At 47.4% G+C, this 17,251-nt stretch overlaps 1 pseudogene across 1 annotated transcript in view; it reads left to right on the top strand.

Annotated features, from left to right (window-relative positions):
* LOC308467648 (transcription initiation factor TFIID subunit 7-like) overlaps positions 1-4,900 on the top strand; it is a 36,941-nt pseudogene extending 32,041 nt beyond the window's left edge. The window contains exons 7-9 of the transcript XR_013991570.1: positions 3,336-3,444; positions 4,429-4,608; positions 4,758-4,900. The product of XR_013991570.1 is annotated as a transcription initiation factor TFIID subunit 7-like (transcript). The remainder of the gene's footprint in view (positions 1-3,335; positions 3,445-4,428; positions 4,609-4,757) is intronic.
* Positions 4,901-17,251: the final 12,351 nt, after the last annotated feature.

The raw sequence follows: 17,251 nt of genomic DNA on the forward strand, positions 1-17,251 counted from the left end.
GCTTTTAGCTGCTAAGATCCTGAGTGGACTTTATTTAAGCGCACTGAAGAAGGCACTGGAGTTTTTTTGCAGTCTTTCTCTTACCGCTGCTGACGATTTCTGCTATGCTCAGATATGTGGACTTTGGAATGCAGAGGCCTACGCAGGGGAAGTGTGCCGGACCTCACGCTTATCTGAGCAATAAATCAATCATCTGATCATCTGGCGTCAAACAGCTTTTATGCTGGAAAAGGTTTAAGAAACGCCCACTGACGGATTCTGCTAGCGACTGAAACAGCCACAAAGTGAAGGGCTGTCCAGACAGAAAAGGTTTAACAAGGCAACCTAGCCAGGAGTGGCGGCAACTTACGCACGAGCAACCCCTATATTTATTACAGTTCGCTCCTACAGCTAGAAGCGAAAGTCTGCTTCTGCTGCTGGCACTTGCAGCAAAACGCAAGCTGAAAATAAATCACTTTGACATCCAGACAATTTATTTACATGCTAGCTTGAGTGAGGAACTCTATTTAGCAGAACCCCCTGGTTTTGAGTCTGGGTCGAACAACGTGTACAAGCTACACAAAGCACTGTATGGTTTATGGCAATCTGCGAGAAATTGGAACAAATGTTTAGATGAGACTCTGGTTTCTCTAGGTTTCAAACGCAGTGTTGCGGACATTTGTTTGTATGTGCGTGGCGCTAATGACAAACAAGAGTTCTGTGTAGTCTTTGTAGACATTTGCTCCATATTGCTAAGGCTGATAAGCAAATCAAAGTGTTTTCCATGAAGTTAGCCAAAAGATTTAAAGTAAAAGACCTTGGTCGTGTGCGAAGCTATCTTGGTTTGGAAGTGTGCTGGGCAGTTGATGGCAGTTTGTTGCTTAGCCAGGAAAAGAAAACTAAACAACTGCTAGCAGCATACGGAATGCAGGACTGCAAAGGGGCAAATACTCCCATGGAACTAGGTTTTGTTGAAACTTTGGTGTTTGAGCAACCTGATTTATATCAATCAGCTATTGGGAGTCTGCTGTACATATCACAGTGGAGTAGGCCTGATATCAGCTACGCAGTAGAGATATTGAGTAGGCAAGTGTCTAAATCCACTGAAAGTGCCTGGAAAGCAGTAAAACGTGTTCTGAGGTACCTGAAGCAAACTGCTGATAGTGTTCTAAAATTGAGCTCAGCAGGTGACGAAATGCTAAAGTGCTACTCAGTGACTGGGCTAGTGATTTTGTTTGGTGGATCACTAATTGGATGGAAGTCCAGAAAACAAAGTACAGTGGTGCCTCGCAAGACGAAATTAATTCGTTCTGCGAGTTTTTTCGTCTTGTGAATTTTTCGTCTTGCGAAGCACGGTTTCCCATAGGAATGCATTGAAAATCAATTAATGCGTTCCTATGGTCAAAAAAAGTCCAAACCAAGCCAAATTTGGTACAAAAACATGACAGAAAAGCATTTAAAACATGACAGAAAAGCATTTAAAAATCACCAAAGTGTACTGTACATACAAACCCAGAAATCTTTTTTTTTTTTTAACAACAGCAGAGTGCCCCAATGTTCACAAAAAATCATAAAAATGCAGAAAAAAAACACACAAGCTTCCAGATTCTTGCAAACCCCTCCCCAACAACAAGTCCTTGAATTCCAAACACCCCAACCCAAAATCCAAAAACCCCCAAAAAAGTTTTAAAAGTTTAACTTACCAAATGGCTGCAAAAGAAGTTGTGGAAAAGCTTCAAAAATCACCAAAGTCTTCAAAAACCTCAAAAAGGGCTACCACACCGCGTGCTATGAGTTGCTCCTCGAAGTCAAGTCGCAACTGCACCTCTTCAAGCAACGCACCCTGGGTATTAACGGTTTTAAGAAAAAGGAAACAAACTTACAATACGTTTTTGTCTTGCGAAGCAAGCCCATAGGGAAATTCGTCTTGCGAAGCACCTCAAAAAACGAAAAACTCTTTCGTCTTGCGAGTTTTTCGTCTTGCAAGGCATTCGTCTTGCGAGGTACCACTGTATAGTCAGTGTATCATCCACGGAAGCTGAATATGCTGCACTTAGCTCTGCAATGAGCTAGTGTATTACAAGCAGTTACTGACAGATCTGGGCATACAGTGGTGCCTCGCAAGACGAAATTAATTCGTTCCGCGAGTTTTGTCGTCTTGCGATTTTTTTCGTCTTGCGAAGCACGGTGTCGGGAAAGTTTTGGAAAAGCTTCAAAAATCACCAAAGTCTTTAAAAACCTCAAAAAAGGCTACCACACCGCGTTCTATGAGTTGCTCCTCGAAGTCAAGTCGCAACTGTATTAACGGCGTTAAGAAAAAGGAAACAAACTTGCAAGACGTTTCCGTCTTGTGAAGCAAGCCCATAGGGAAAATCGTCTTGCGAAGCAGCTCAAAAAACAAAAAACCCTTTCGTCTAGCGAGTTTTTTGTCTTGCGAGGCATTCGTCTTGCGAGGTACCACTGTACAATGCAATTCTCCAATTCAAGTGTATGTGGACAATCAAGCTTGTATAACGCTCAGTAAAACTGAACAGTTTAAGTCTAAGTCCAAACATGTAGCAGTAAAATACCAAAATGTTATGTGTCATGTACAGAAAAATGTCATTGCATGTGGATATGTTCAGAGTGCCCAGAATGTCGCTGATATTTTGACTAAACCATTGTCATTTGTAAAAAGCAAGCAAATGTGTGAAGACTTTGGTTTGCAGAACAAAGTTGATTAAAATACTTTGTATGTGCTCAGAAGTTAATTGCACTGTGTGAGCTGTGAAGGGGGTGTTGGGATTTTGCCCACATGCAGCTTCTCACAGAGGCAATTAAGAGTTGGCCAAAGGCCAAGAAGACTGAGCAGAGGGAGTTATTTTGCCTAGAGATATGGGGCCTTGGATACAACTCTGCTATTGGTCGAGGTCTCCACATAGGCATGATGACTCTTGACCTTCCTTGCTGGATAGTTGGTTGGTCTGTGGTGGTCTGAGAGTTGTTTGGAGTTTGTTCAAAGAGAGAGTTAAAGATCTGTGCCTGCATCTTGTATATAGTAACTTGTAGAGTCTGCTGTAAATAATAAACACCTCTAAGTAACCAAGTTACTGGTAGCAGCATCTTGTTCCTGCTTCATCCTTCCTGCCTGCAACTGATTGCTTCTGGAAGTCTTCATATGCTCTTCTATATTCAGCTGGGTCTGGCTAAGATCCTGCAACAGGTTAAAGTTGCAAAACACCAATAGTGTTTTCTAATCATCTAAAGAATATTGCTGTAGCATCAATTTTCCAGCGCAGATTCCATTTTTCTAGAGGATGCCTCCCTATTGAACTGGGTTTTCCTTGGCTCTTCTGTACCTGTTCTGAGGCTGGGAGGTCATTGCCGAAGATGAAACAAAAGACCCTGACAACCATGGTTCACTCACAAGCTTGGATATTTCTTCTCCTGGGATGTCTGGACACAAACTAAGCCATGGTTCTGCAGGTATTGTCAAACTTCAGTAGCTCCCTAACTTAAAGGAAGAGCTGTAGATCATCTTATCTTGTATGCCAGAGTTTGAAGGTTCAGTCCCTGATATCTTATTAGGGAATTTGTGGTTTTATATCTTGGTTTTATTCTGTGAACAGCCCTGAGACCCCTGGATATAGGTAAAGGTAAAGGACCCCTGACAGTTAAGTCCAGTCACAAACGACTCTGGGGTTGCGGTGCTCATCTCGCTTTACTGGCCGAGGGAGCCGATGTTTGCCCACAGACAGTTTTTCCGGGTCATGTGGCCAGCATGACTAAGCTGCTTCTGGCAAAACCAGAGCAGTGCACGGAAACACCATTTACCTTCCCGCCAGAGCGGTACCTATTTATCTACTTGCACTTTGACGTGCTTTTGAACTTCTAGGTTGGCAGGAGCTGGGACCGAGAAATGGGAGCTCACCCCGTTGCAGGGATTTGAACTGCCGACCTTATGATCGGCAAGCCCTAGGCTCAGTGGTTTAGACCACAGCACCACCCGTGTCAGTATATAAATTCAATAAATAATCATAATAATCTCCAGTTAAAATGATCAGGAACCAAGTGATGAGAAAGACCCCCTTCTGCTTGAGTTCCTAGAGAGACACTGCCTTTCAAAGTGGACAGTCCTGAGCTAAATGAGCAAATAATCTGACCTAGTATATGGTAGTGGCCTGTATTCATATTCCAACTTGCTGATGCTTACATTTCTAGATGCTTTCATGCAGATGGCTAAGTACAAAATATATTGACAGATGCTTTTGGGTACAGTTTTCTGACCCAGTTGGGTAGAAAGGAATTTCACCTGGCCTGGCGAGGAGGCTGGAGGTCTTTAAATTAAAACAGCGTCAAGGGGGCTATTTGTTACCATGCTAACCAAAAGGTTAGCAGCACTTTTCTAGGATAATTTTTACTGTGCATATTGTAAACTATACTCTTCCCTTTCTCCTTGTTGCTTCAAAGCGATAGAACATGCTGAGCTCCGGGAGATGTTTAAGGATGTCAGCAGTACCAGCAGTGATGAGGAGGCGAGGGATGACCTGAACATCATGGACACAAAAGAAGACTTAGCGAGGAGACTGCAGTGCAAGCTGAACGAATCAGATGGGCAACAGCAAGAAAATGAAGGGTCCAACCAGATAGGTATGATGCCTGAGACCCCCAGGGAGGGAGGCTGTACAGTAGATGGGGTGGTCACCTTGAATCAGGACCTTACTCGGCTTGTGCCAGAATGTGCAGAGGATTGTTTGACTTGTTTCTAGAAGTGCTAAGTTATCTGCTCTGTCTTCCAGCCATGGGAATCCAGAAGCAGATCAACAACCTGAAAGGCAAGTTGCAGTAGACCCAAGAGCACAGAAAGTGCCAAGAAGATCTCATCATGAAAGTAGAGAACCTGGCCCTCAAGGTGAATCCAGCATCACCACCCCTTCTCTAGAACCTAGAGAAAGTCTAATAGAAGTCTGCTCAGCTCAGCTGAGTTTGGCAGGTGTTTATAGCCAGTAGGCATCTCGTTCAGCAGAGACAGCAGTCCCTATGGTGGTAGAGTATATGATTTTCAGAAAGTCTCAGGCTTGTTCCCTGAATATCCAGTTAAAAAATAAATTAGGTTGCAGTTGGTGAGAAAGACTTCTGCCTGAGACTATGGGGAACCACTGCCAGTCAGGGTAGACCAGGGATGGGCAATCTTTTCAGACCAAGTGTCACATTCCCAGATGGGCAGCCTTCTGGGGCTTCTGTGCACAATAAATGTCAGATTTACCATACTTTTGTGCAGTATACATCCGTCACTCTCTGTCTTCCTTTCTAGCAGCTAGGAGGCAGTAGCAGTGTTCAAGGACGCATTCCAGCCAGACAATAGCATGCAAGGGAGCTTGTGAAGTAGGGCTCCTTAGGGGTGTGACTTGGGGAGATTCCCATGGGCCAAATAGAGCAGCCTGGAGGGTGACATTTGACCCCCTGGCATGATATTTACACACCCCTGCAGTAGACAGTACTGAACTAGAATGTCAGCATTCTTCAGCCTTGAGTCTCCAGGTATTGTTTGACTACAGTTCCCATAATCTCCACTTAAGTAATTGTTGGGGATGATGGACGTTGTAGTCCATCAACATGGAGATTCATGGCTAAAGGAACACAGGATGATCAGCAAACATACCTCATGGAAAGCAGATTTGTCTTGGGGAGCAGGTAGATAATCCTAGTATATCAGGGTTCACTTCCTAGACAATAATTTGAGAAAGAACCTGAATAGGTAACCAATTTTTACGGAGAGTAATACAGCCCTGTGCTGTTTTCATCGTAACCTGTGGCTTGAGAAAATCCACACCCTTGGGTTATGCAGCAGCACAGCCTGTGATTTTGCCGCAGTTGCCTTTCTTTGTGGTTGGTCTGTGTGGGTGGTCAGTGCAGGCTGAAGACCCAGCTGTGCGCATGATAATGTGATAATAAACCATATTTACCCAACTGTGAACTTGAAAAGCTTTTCTTCATTTGAGAAAAATTATGCTGTGCTCTCTGATAAGATACAGTGTGAAATGCTTGCCAGTAGCTGAACTGTCCGCAAGTGCTTTGTAGTGTGGCTTAAGAGCTCTTAACCATATTTTGTCTCTCTGCATTCTGTTTCTCTTCAGCTGGCCTCTCTTCAAGAGCAGCTAGAAGCCCTTATGGAAAAGTGGGTCTGGCTTTGACACACCAAGCAGTACAGCTGTGATGCCAACCGAAAAGCTCCAGAGCCTGCCTGCCTGCCTTTGGGGGGGGGTAAAGGTTTTTTATTAACAATTTCAACATAACAAAATATCAAAACATGTCATATTCGTTATCCCCCCCTTTCCCCCCCACCTCCCCATCACCCCCCCCCGAGACTTCCCTCAGCTCCTCTCTCTGATTTCTCACCACATACTGTTCTCTGCATACTGTAAAATTGTATAAATCCTTATATTATCTGTGTACTGTGTTAACAGTCAATAAATTTGTGTATGTTTATTCAAAACCTGCCAAGGAGTCCAATTCATTCTGTTGTCTTTTTAAAGTAATTTGTAGAAAGTTCCCATTTTTCTTTGAAGTCACAGTTGTCCTTATCTCGCAGTTTGTATGCCAACTTAGCCAGTTCTTCATAGTTCATCAATTTCTCTTGCCACTGTTCTTTTGTCGGGGTTTCTTGCCGCTGTTTTAGCATACATAAATAAATTCTTTGTTTTCCTTGGCAGGTCTTGTCCTACAATCCCTAACAAAAATGCTTCTGGTTTTTATACAAATGTCATTTTAAACATTTTCTTCAATTCATTATATATCATTTCCCAAAATTTTTTAACTTCTCTGCATTCCCACCACATACGATAAAAAGTCCCCTCCTTTTCTTTACATTTTCAACATATGTTTGACCCGGTTTTGTACATTTTTGCTATTTGTACTGGTGTTATATACCATCTATACACCATTTTCATATAGTTTTCTTTCAAAAAAGAACAGTCTGTAAATTTTAAATCTGTTTTCCACAGTTTTTCCCAATCCTCAAATTGTATGTTATGTCCTATATCTTGTGCCCATTTGATCATGACCGATTTTACCTCCTCATCCTTTGTTTCCCATTCTAACAGGATACTATTACCTGGGGGGGGGGGGGCTTTTTAATCAGCAGTGTTAGATGGATTTGGTTTCATGACTGGGAATAATAATAATAATAATAATAATAATAATAATAATAATAATTTATACCCCTCCCTTCGCAGCCAGAGCCAGGCTCAGGGCGGCTAACACCAGTAAAATTACAATAAAAACATAATGGGGGGGGGCAATTTAAAATACAGGTTAAAATACAATTTAAAATGCAGCCTCATTTTAAAAGTAGCCCATAGATCAAAACCATAAGGGGAGGGAAACATAAGAGAAACAGAGTCCAAACCAAAGGCCAGGAGGAACAGCTCTGTCTTGCAGGCCCTGCGGAAATATGCCAAGTTCTGCAGGGCCCTAGTCTCTTGTGACAGAGTGATCCACCAAGTCGGGGGCCAGAACTGAAAAGGCCCTGGCCCTAGTTGAGACCAATCTAACCACCTTGCGACTTGGGACCTCCAAAGTGTTGTCATTTGTGGACCTTAAGGTCCTCTGCAGGGCATACCAGGAGAGGCAGTCCCGTAGGTACATGGGTCCTAGGCCGCATAGGGTTTTAAAGGTCAAAACCAGCACCTTAAATCTGACCCTGTACTCCACCCGAAGCCAGTGCAGTTGGTAAAGCACTGGATAATAATAATAATAATAATAATAATTTATTATTTATACCCCGCCCATCTGGCTGGGTTTCCCCAGCCACTCTGGGCGGCTTCCAAAAGAATATTAAAATACTATGATACATCAAACATTAAAAGCTTCCCTAAACAGGGCTGCCTTCAGATGTCTTCTAAAAGTCTGGTAGTTGTTGTTCTCTTTGACATCTGGTGGGAGGGCGTTCCACAGGGAGGGCGCCACTACCGAGAAGGCCCTCTGCCTGGTTCCCTGTAACTTGGCTTCTCGCAGTGAGGGAACCGCCAGAAGGCCCTCGGTGCTGGACCTCAGTGTCCGGGTAGAACGATGGAGGTGGAGACGCTCCTTCAGGTATACTGGACCGAGGCCGTTTAGGGCTTTAAAGGTCAGCACCAACACTTTGAATTGTGCTCGGAAACGTACTGGGAGCCAATGTAGGTCTTTCAAGACCGGTGTTATATGGTCTCGGCGGCTGTTCCCAGTCACCAGTCTGGCTGCTGCATTCTGGATTAGTTGTAGTTTCCGGGTCACCTTCAAAGGTAGCCCCACGTAGAGCGCATTGCAGTAGTCCAAGCGGGAGATAACCAGAGCATGCACCACTCTGGCGAGGCAGTCCGCAGGCAGATAGGGTCTCAACCTACGTACCAGATGGAGCTGGTACACAGCTGCCCTGGACACGGATTTAACCTGTGCCTCCATGGACAACTGTGAGTCCAAAATGACTCCCAGGCTGCGCACCTGGTCCTTCAGGGGCACGGTTACCCCATTCAGGACCAGGGAATCCCCCACACCTGCCCGCCTCCTGTCCCCCAGAAACAGTACTTCTGTCTTGTCAGGATTCAACCTCAATCTGTTTGCCGCCATCCATCCTCCAACCGCCTCCAGACACTCACACAGGACCTTCACCGCCTTCACTGGTTCTGATTTAAAGGAGAGGTAGAGCTGGGTGTCATCTGCATACTGATGAACACCCAGTCCAAACCCCCTGATGATCTCTCCCAGCGGCTTCATATAGATATTAAAAAGCATGGGGGAGAGGACAGAACCCTGAGGCACCCCACAAGTGAGAGCCCAAGGGTCTGAACACTCATCCCCCACCACCACTTTCTGAACACGGCCCAGGAGGAAGGAGCGGAACCACTGTATGACAGTGCCCCCAGCTCCCAGCCCCTCAAGACGGTCCAGAAGGATGTTATGGTCGATGGTATCAAACGCCGCTGAGAGATCCAGCAGAACTAGGAAACAGCTCTCACCTTTGTCCCTAGCCCGCCGGAGATCATCAACCAGTGCGACCAAGGCAGTTTCAGTCCCGTGATGAGGCCTGAATCCCGATTGGAAGGGATCCAAATGGTCCGCTTCTTCCAGGCGTGCCTGGAGTTGTTCAGCAACCACTCGCTCAATCACCTTGCCCAGGAATGGAAGATTTGAGACTGGGCGATAGTTGGCCATCGTGGCCGCATCTAAAGATGGTTTTTTTAAGAAGCGGTTTAATAACCGCCTCTTTCAGCGGGTCTGGGAAGGCTCCCTCACGGAGGGAAGCATTCACCACCCCACGAAGCCCATCGCCCAGCCCTTCCCGGCTAGCTTTTATAAGCCAGGATGGGCAAGGATCAAGGAGACAGGTGGTTGGTTTCACTCGTCCAAGCAGCCTGTCCACATCCTCGGAGGTAACAGATTGGAATTGATCCCACACAATTTGACTAGACAGGACTCTAGCACTCCCCCGCCCCGGCCCTGCTCCCACGGTGGCGTCTACCTCTTCCCGAATCTGAGCGACTTTATCTGCAAAAAACTTTGCAAAATCATTGCAGGAGATCATGTGGCCCGTATTGGGCCCCGATGTAGCAGGTGGTTCCGCTAAATTGCGGACCACCTGAAAAAGTCTCCTGGTGCTGTTTTCTGCAGATGCAATAGAGGCGGCGAAGAAAGCCTTCTTCGCCGTCGCTACCGCCACTTGGTAGGCTCGACACTGAGCTCTAACCTGTGTCCGGTCAGCTTCAGAATGGGTCATCCGCCACCGGCGCTCTAGCCGTCTCAACGATTGTTTCATTGCCCTCAGATTCGTGGAAAACCACGGGGCCATCCGGGCTCCATGCAATCGGAGAGGGCGCTTCGGAGCCAAACAGTCAATAGCCCTGGTTAACTCCACATTCCAGCGGGCCACCAGGGAATCAGCTGAAAGGCCATCAACATGGGATAAAGCATCCCCTACCGCTCTCTGGAAACCATTTGGATCCATTAAGTGGCGGGGGCGGACCATCCGAATCGGTCCCACCTCCCTGCAGAGGGGAAGGGTCGCGGAGAAGTCAAGTTGCACCAGGAAGTGGTCTGACCATGGCACTTCTTTTGTTTCGCTTTTACTTAGTGTCAGAACACCAACATCCATGGAGGTAAACACCAGGTCCAAGGCATGTCCGTGGCTATGGGTTGGGCCAAACTTATTCAGGGACAGCCCCATGGAGGCCATGCTTTCCACGAAGTCCCGAGCGGCCCCTTGTAAGGTCGTGTCGGCATGGATGTTAAAATCCCCTAGGACAACCAAACTAGGTGTCTCCAGGAGAACATCCGCCACGACCTGAAGCAGCTCGGGCAGGGAATCCTTGGTGCAGCGGGGAGGTCGGTACACCAAAAGGAATCCTGTACTGCCCCTATTGCCCAACTTCCAGAACATGCACTCAGAGAACTGGGTCTTCCCAATAGGATGCCTGGTGCAAACTAATGACTTCCTAAAAATCACTGCAACCCCCCCTCCCCGCCCACAGGGCCTGGGTTGCTGTGCGTAAGAGAAACCTGGTGGACAAGCAGCGGCAAGAACAGGCCCACCTGCTTCATCCAACCAAGTCTCTGTTACACAAGCCAGGTCAAATCCTCCATCCATGATCACGTCATGGATGGCAGTGGTCTTATGAATCATTGACCTGGCATTGCACAGCAGCACCTTCAGGCTATGTGGGTATCCCTTGCTGATTCTAGTATCCGTCCGGACAGGACCAGACCCGGAGGCAGGGATAGTCCTCAGACAACGACTAAACCTGCCTCCTCTGTAATGACATGGTCTGGTCTTAGCGTAACTCCTCCTCCTACCCGTGATCACTGAGATCGGTTGTCCCAGCGCATCCCCCTCCGTGGAACATACCCCAGCCATTTTGTTGGCTGGGACCCACTCCCCGGCAGCCCTGACCCTTCCCCTTAAGAACAAAATAAGACCTTAAAACAATAAAAAACCCCAGAAAACAAAAAACAATACAAATGAAAAACTATAAAAATTACAAATCCATTAAAATCAAACAAATTCCCAACTAAACATCCATCCCACCCCCATCCCCGTCCCCACATATACAAAAAAATGAAAAGAAAAGGAACATTTTAAAACAGACTCTGCGCCCCTCCGGATCCCCCTGGGTCGCAGCAGCAGTGACAACAACCGTCCCTGTGAGGCCTGTCAGGCCCCGCCCTGGGCCAGGTGGTGAGTGGCAGGAAGGAGCAGGGCCCTCAGACACTCACACAGGAGAGTCCTCCTGGGCAGCAGAACGCAGCAGTCCCTGTGAGTCCTTCAGGCCCCGCCCCGGGCCAGATGGTGAGTGGCAGGAAGGAGCAGGGCCCTCAGACACCCACACAGGAGAGTCCTCCTGGGCAGCAGAGCGCAGCAGTCCCTGTGAGTCCTTCAGGCCCCGCCCCGGGCCAGATGGTGAGTGGCAGGAAGGAGCAGGGCCCTCAGACACTCACACAGGAGAGTCCTCCTGGGCAGCAGAGCGCAGCAGTCCTTGTGAGGCCTCAGGATGAATGTGATCCTGCGGCAAGGACCCCGTAAGGAGCCTCACCACAGCATTCTGCACCTGCTGGAGTTTCTGGGTCAGCTTCAAGCGCAGCCCCGCGTAGAGCGAGTTACAGTAATCAAGCCTGGAGGTGACCATCGCATGGATCACTGTGGCCAGTCTTGGGATACTGCTGGGGAGACAGGGGAATCAGGCAGGCCCCCAGCTGGCTCCGGATGATCACCGGTCTCCCGTAGAACAGCATCAGTCAGTTAGCGACACGAGCCTCAGATACGTTTAGAGACCCGTGCACGCCCTGTCAGCAAAGTGTGTAAATCACTCACAGCAGAAGAGGCAGACAGAGAAATACGTGCAAGCATATTTATAGCATTTATTCAGTGTAGTTCAGGAACAAAGGAAAAAATGACTGCTTGCCTTCGTGTCCAGCAAAACAGCAGTAACGTAAAAGCAATATACAACGGAAGTTCCCAGCAGACAGTGCTGGAAGTAAACAGGCATGTGATACACAAACGTCATGCCTGTACCCATTTAAGGCGGAATGGAACTATATCCTAACATCCTCCCCCTTTCCATGTAACCTGTAGTACCTGTGGTACTACAACTTCTGTATATAAACCTTAAGTTATTCTCTGTTAACAACCTTAGACAACAGATCTGCAGGAATTTTGTTTCCTGGCATGTAGGACACCTGAATGAGTCCTTTCTGAATACACTCTCTTGCACGATGTAACTTTATCTGCAAGTATTTGGTTCTTTGCTTGCCACTCTCTAAGTTCAGCAAAGCCAAACAGGATCTATTGTCTTGATACACCTGTACAGGACATTTCACAGAAACTCTGATGTCCTGAAACAGTTGCATCAACCATTCACAATCCATGAGTGAAAATGACAGGGCATTGAGTTCTGCTTCACAGGAACTTAGGCTTACTGTCGTCTGCTTTTTGCACAGCCAGTCAAACAGACAATGGTTGTACATGTAGCACACTCCAGAAGTGCTTGTGTAGCCTTATTAGATTTTACCGATTGGTAGGGTGAGCGTTGCTCCCAGAACAGGGAGGAAGGAGTCAAATGACACCGAGGTTTGGTTCAGAGAAAGAGTTTATTCCGCTCTCCGGATAGCAGAAGGCACTGCGTGAATCAGTTCACAGCAAGCACAAAAACTAGAGAAATTGCATACAGTATATATATCCTCCAGGCACCCTCCCCCCTTCCCCAGGAATCCAGCCACGTCAGCTTATACACGTAAGTTGACATCCATGACCATAAACAGATGTTCCTGTTCCTGTACTCTTGACCATAAAAGGATGTTCCTGTATTCCTTATCTTGGGGTAAGAAGTGAGGAGATTTCACCCCTCCCATTGCAAGAATCTGCTGATTTTCCAGAGAGGAGGGGGAGGATTGTGCTTGCTACTTATTCCGCTCCAGCCTCACTTCAAAGGGGGAGACTGAGTGTTATCTCTGTGTAGATAAGGTCACTGCAGAAAGCAGCTGTAACACGCAGTGCAGTCCAGCGTCTCCATTTGTATATAGTTTGTATAGTACAGTAGCTGTTAGTGAATAAAAGAAGATATTCTTCAGCGCTGTCGTCCGAGTGATTTATGCTCTGCTATGCTCTGCTATACTCTGCTGCGCACCGCTGTCTTCTGGAAGTGAGTTCGGTGCTCACAGCTCTGAGTTGTGAGTCCACAGCACTTAGACCTGTTCCTGCAGAAGAAGGTCTCTGGAAGTGCTACCCCAGCTTGCCTGGCCCAGTCGGGCTGAAGTGGTTGAGCCCAGTCGGTGGCACTGGCTCAAAGGCAAAGCTGACAAGAAGGTCACCAACTCTAAGAGCACTCCTGGCGTCATTCCCGAGTGTGGGGGTGTCTTGCAAGGTCTGTGCGTCAGTGTGTCAGGATATTTACAACACACAAGATAAGATAAGCCCCAGCTCTGCCATCCTGTCTCCACTTCGGAACTGACAAGGCCATTCATTAAGCGTCACGTACTGATAAAGGAGAGAGCTTTGTTTATACAGCTGGGTTCTTGGCTCAAGTGCTCAAGTGTTCAAGTTAATGCATTTTAGCTAATGGAGAAGGAAAGATGGGGATTTTGGGGCCCATTTCAGACTGACTGCACAGTCAGGTTTTAGATTTGGGAAACCCATTCCTTCATTCCCTCCTCTTCTTTTGGACAGCCTTACGGCTCGTCCCAAGGCACTGGCCGGTATTCTCATGTCAGTGCTATGATCTGGGGCCGAATCATTCGCGACAACATTTTATGCATCATATTTTGCAAACATTGCAGTAAGCAGGGTATACAGGAGCAGAGAAGAAGCAAAATCAGCAAGGGGCCCATTAACATCATTGAAAGTCCTCTAAGCAACCCAAGGTTCGGAAGCCAATCAGTCCACCAGGACATGTCCCACCCGTTCCATGCTGGGACAGGAACATGGGCTACTTTCTCTATTTCTGCCGCCAAGTTTTGAATAGCCTCACTATGGTCAGAGATATTAAAGCCAAAGGCTCCTCCCGTCAAATTTAACGCAGCACAAAATCTGGCGGAACCCAAAATCGGGGCCGTAACTGAGGACTCATTCCAAGGAACAGGGAGGAGAGGTATTCCTCCCAAAGCATCTGTAGGTCCCAGAGTGCAGACTGTGCAATTGGTTCAGTTTGCAGAATAGGCTACCATTTCTGCCATTTGCAACCATTTATTGTATGTGTTGTGGGCACCCCACTCTCTCATTAACTGCTGGGTTACCTTAAGCGGTGTGGGCGCGCCGATGGCCAGAAATAAGAAGAGTACCATCCTGGCCAAAACCATGGTCACCCGCAGTTCTATCTGCGGCATTTGGGCGCAGGGATATATCTATTTCCTAATACCTCCTTCTTCTAATACCTGAGGTACCTCCCACAAAGCTATATACAAAGCTATATATTCAAAGGGAAAGAAAAGAAAAGGAAAGGATAGAAAAGGTCCTCTTCTAGTCCATGCTGGATTCTTCTGCCGTGTGTAGAGGTGCCAGCTTTCAGGGGTGGCACCAGCAGGGTGGTCGTCTGGTGGGCGCCGAGAAATGGTGAGTCGAAGGGGTTGGTGTAGATCAGTCATAACAGTCCAATCTGATGCTGCCTTCTTTGCACTACTGCTCGCATGCAGGTAGGCAAACCTTGTTCCGTAGTGGTTAATTTTTCAGACATATAGGCTATGGGTTGGTCACTTCCACTACCTTAGCCATATTGATGGGTTTTTAGCCGCTTTCCTCATGTCTTCTAACATGATTCTATGATATGTTTCTAATGTTGCTCTCCCATTAGCGGTATTATAGTCCCAATTAGGGGTTTGTCTAGGATAAGCTATTTCAATTGCAGCATCATTATTGCCCGCTGCTCTCAGATGCTCTCTAGCCCGGGCATGTACCTTTTAAGTTTTAAACACTATGGTAGGAGCCTCTATAGCCACGCACCACGTCTCCAGCCGGGAGAGCGCACGCGGGGCTAAAGAAGCCATAGCCCCACGACCCTCTCCCAGCTGGAGAGGTGATGCGCGACTATGGCAGGAGCCTCTTTAGCCACGCACCACCTCTCCTGCCGGGAGAGCGCGCGCGCGGCTAAAGCAGCCCTCGTGACCCTCTCCCAACTGGAGAGGTGACGCGCGGCTATGGCAGGAGCCTCTCCGCTGCGCGCCACCTCTTCAGCCTGGAGAGCGAGTGCAGGGCTAAAGAAGCCATAGCCCCGCAACCCTCTCCCAGCTGGAGAGGTGACGCACGACTATGGCAGGAGCCTCTCCGCTGCGCGTCTTTCCCTGCTCCCCGACCTGCTCTTTGGGGCTGCTGGTGGGCTTCCCCCTGCCAGCCCCAAAGAGCAGGTCGAAAGGAACCTGAAGCCTGGAGAGTGAGAGGGGTCGGTGCACACCGACCCCTCTCGCTCTCCAGGCTTCCAAGGTAGCCGCCTGAAGGTGACTGAACGCACCTTAAACGGCACCTTGTTTTAGAGGGGGAAAACAAGAGGGGGAAAATTCTCCCCCTCTCTGCGCAGCGCCTCCTGCCGCTTCGCTGATGGGGCGCTGGGCAGAGAGGGGGAGAATTTTTTTCCCCTTGTTTCCCCCCCTCTAAAACAAGGTGCGTCCTATTGTCCGGTGTGTCCTATAGAGCGAAAAATACGGTACTTTTATTCATGCCTGAAAAATATTTTATATAACTTGCCCCTTTCCATCAGCATGATCTTCACTGACACAAAGATGAAGTATGTTAACAAGGTAACATAGGTGATAATCTGGCATCTGAAATCATTCACACAAACAGAAAGCTTAAAAGCTCATAAGTATTTGATCAATTGTTGTCATCACAGCAAGTGTAAAGTCAGACGTAGTTTTTCTCATTTAATAGTAGTATAAGGTCTCTCTGCTGAAAACATGTGCCAGATGCTGGCTTTTCTCCATGTTCTAGGCCTGAGCCAGCGTCTGTACCTGTCCGAGATCCAATTTGACAAATATATATAGTGGCTGGCTTTTCTCAGCTTGCCTAGAATGCATTTATACAGTGTGGTGTCAGAAAATGCTTCAGCAGTACTATCTACCTGTCACCATCGGTGTGTCTGCTGGGTTTGCATCAACCAAATTCAGCCTGGTTAATACATCGGCAATTTTCTGTGTCTGGTGTACCAGAAAATTACCTGCTTGCTCCTTCTCCACCTGCAGAGAAAGATAGTTGGATACCTCACCAAGATCCTTCATGTCAAAGTGCTCCTTCAGCTGAGCTAGGGTGCTTTGGTACAAAGCCTGATTCTTCCAAAACATCAGAAGATCATCAACAAAACATAAACAATACAGTTTGCTTTGCACCTCCTCCTTGACAAACACACATGGATCAGCTTTGCCTTGGTGAAAACCTAGAGAAAGCAATGTCTCAGTGAGTTTCGTGTTCCAACACCTGGCACTCTGCTTGAGACCATATAGGGATTTCCGTAGTTTACAGACCATTCCCTTCTGTACCTGCATTTCATCAGGTGGAAGCATATACAGCTCCTCCCCCAAAACCCCGTACAAAAAAGCTGTGTTCACATTGTGATGAGAAATGTGCAGTTTCTCCTCTGCAGCAATCTTGAGCATTAACCTAATGCTCTCATACTTGACGGGGGGTGAGTAGGTCTCGTGGTAATCCTGTCCTGCTACCTGTGAAAAACCTCTGGCGACCAATATGGTTTTGTGCCTGACAACCTTGCCAGTCTGGTCTGTCTTGGCCTTGAAGACCCATTTGCTGCCAACCAGCCTCATTCCTGGGACTACTGGGACTAGCTCCCAGGTTTGGTTCCTATTCAAGGAATCAACTTCGGCTTTCATGGCATTAAGCCATGGCTCAGCATCTTTAGAGGTTAACTCCTGGACCTCTTTGAAGCTTGAATGTTCCCACACCTTCTCTGAGCTACCAAGAACAGCAGTTGCTGTCTTAGCAAACTCATCAGCAAATCTCTTTGGAGGTTTGCCTTTTGTGGCCCTTTCAGATCTGCCTACTAGGCACAAGTCTTCTGCACTCATCTCCTCTTCCTTAGGAGAAAAGTGGCCAATGGTGAACAGTGGTTCTTCCAGTTCAGTGTCAGATGCATCAGATGGTCTGAATGAGGACTTTGCGCTCTTGTAGTCTGCTGTGTCATCACTGTAGCTGACATCAGCAGCAGTGCCGCCCACTGAGCTGGAATCCAAACTCTGATCATCATCCTCAGCTTCTTCTTCAACCACATCATCTTCATCCTCCTCTCCTGAGTGACTCTGGAAAATTCCCACATCCCCCCCCCCCCCA

Source organism: Podarcis pityusensis, assembly GCF_964106645.2.
Source record: "Podarcis pityusensis genome assembly, chromosome: W".
NCBI lineage: Eukaryota > Metazoa > Chordata > Lepidosauria > Squamata > Lacertidae > Podarcis > Podarcis pityusensis.